The following is a 2,446-nucleotide window of genomic DNA, read 5'->3' as shown; positions in this document are numbered from 1 at the left end:
AAATTGATAAATACATAACAAGAAAAAAACAAAAAGAAAGAAGTCATGATTTACCAATATTAGTAATAACATAGGTAGTATAACTACAGATACCACAGACAGTAAAAAGATAATTAAGACACACTGTGACTAACATTTTTCTCATAGATTCAAAAACTTAGAATAAATGTACCAATTGCTCAAACATCAAAAGCTAACAACATTTAGAAAATAAGAAATAGGGTCTATGGCTATGCTACCCTGAACAAGCCTGATCCAGTCTGATCTTGGAAGCTAAGCAGGGTTGGGCCTGGTTAGTACTTGGATGGGAGACCACCTAGGAAGACCAGGTGCTGTAGGCATAAAAAAAAAAAAAAAAAAAGGATTGTAAGATGACAAAGTCCTTGCAATCTGTGAGGTCAACCAAGGGTTGCCTTGTCTAAAAAAAAAAAAAAGAAAGAAAAAAAAGAAAATAAGAAATAGAGAACCAGAATAGTCCCATGATTAAACAAAATAATAAATTTGGAATTAAAAGCTTCTGAAAAATAATACTCTGAACCCAGATGGTTTCACTGGAAAAGTTTACCAAACATTATAAAAAGAATTAGTGATAATTATACACAATCACTTTCTGAAATTAATAGACAAGGGAGTACACTCCAACTTATTTTATAATGCCAGTATTACCTTAATGTAAAAAAAAAAGAGAAAAAATACATGCAAAAATTATTACTTCTCATCACCTCAGACACAAAAATCCTCAACAAACTATTAACAAATCAAACCAGAAATATATAAGAAGAATAATACAATGCAACAAAGAAAGATTTATTACAGGAATGTAAGACTGGTTGAACATTTGAAATTCAGTCAACATAATCAACCATGTATAGACAATCTAAAAAAGAAAATCATGATCATATGAACTGATGCAGAAAAATATTTGACAAAATATGATGCCTATTTGTGATTTAAAAAACACTCTCAGCAAGTAATGAATGGAGAAAAAATTCCTTAATGTGATAAAGAATGTCTATTAATGCCTACAGCTAACATTATACTTAGCGGTAAAAGACAAAATGCATTCTCTTTAAAATCAGGAAAAAACAAAGAATGCCTGCTCTGTCTACTCTTGTTTAACATAATACTAAAAGTCCTAGCTAATGCAAGAAGGCACAAAAAAAATAAATAAATAAAATACATACAGATTGAAAAGAAAAAATTATAACTGCCTTATTTGCAAATGACATGCTTGTCTACATAGAAAATCCCAAAGAATCTGCAAAAATCTATAATAAGTGAGTTCATCAAAGTCATGGGATCCAAAATAAAATATCAATAGTATTTCTTTATACTATCAATGAGCACGTGGAAAATGACATTAAAAATGCAATACTACTAACAATTGTTCCAAAAATGGAAATATCTAGGTATAAATATAACAAAATATATACAATATCCTTATGCTGAAAATTAAAAATGGTGATGAAAGAAATCAAAGAAGATCTGAATAAATGGACATTTTTTTTTATGAATTGGAACACTCAATACAAGTAAAGATGCCACTTTTCTCCCAAATTACCCTCAGATACAATATAATTTCTATCAAATTCCTGGTAAGATTTTTGTAGATATATGCAAATTTATTCTAAAAATTATATGGAATTACAAAGAAACTAGAATGCTTAAATCAACTTCGATAAAAAAAAGAAGTGAAAGAATTTACTCTACCCCATGTTAAGAGTATCCACCATTACAGGCTTTTCAAGAATTACCCTGTTACCAAAGCCAGATAAAGACAATGCAAACAAAGAAAACTACAGGCCAGTATCTTTGATGAATACATATGTAAAAATTCTCAAGAAAATGCTAGCAAACCAAATTCAATAGCACATTAAAAGGATCATAAAATACAAGCAAGTGGGATTTATCAATGGAATAAATGGTTTAATAAATGCAAATTAATAAATGTGATATATAACATTAATAGAATGAAAGATAAAAATCATAAGAGAAACTCAATAGATTCAGAGAAAGCATTTGACAAAATTTGGCATCCTTTCATGATAAAAATACTCAACAAAAGTTTATTAAGGGAACATACCTCAACATACTAAGAACATATGTGACAAGCTCATATATAACGTCATACTCAATAGTGAAATGCTAAAATATTTTCCTTTAAAGGAAAAAGAACAAGACAAGGATGGTCACTCACATAACTCCTATTCAATATAATGTTGAAAGTCCTACTCAGAGCAATTGAGCAAGAAAAAGAAATAAGTCATCCACAATAAAAAAGGAAGATATTATATGTAGAAAATCTTGACTTCACACACACAAAACCTGGTAGAACTAATCAATAAATTCCATAATGTTTTAGAATACAAAATCAACATATATTAATCGGTTGCATCTCTATAAACTAACAACTAAATATCTGGAAAAAAAATAGAACAATCCCATT

General features: G+C 28.9%; 1 pseudogene; it reads left to right on the top strand.

Annotated features, from left to right (window-relative positions):
* The first annotated feature begins 222 nt into the window (after positions 1-222).
* On the top strand, positions 223-341 carry LOC111732653 (annotated as a pseudogene).
* Positions 342-2,446: the final 2,105 nt, after the last annotated feature.

Source organism: Pteropus vampyrus, unplaced genomic scaffold, assembly GCF_000151845.1.
Source record: "Pteropus vampyrus isolate Shadow unplaced genomic scaffold, Pvam_2.0 Scaffold477, whole genome shotgun sequence".
Taxonomy (NCBI): Eukaryota; Metazoa; Chordata; class Mammalia; order Chiroptera; family Pteropodidae; genus Pteropus; species Pteropus vampyrus.
Note: the sequence above shows the minus strand (reverse complement) of the source record. Positions and strands in the feature narration are given on the sequence as shown.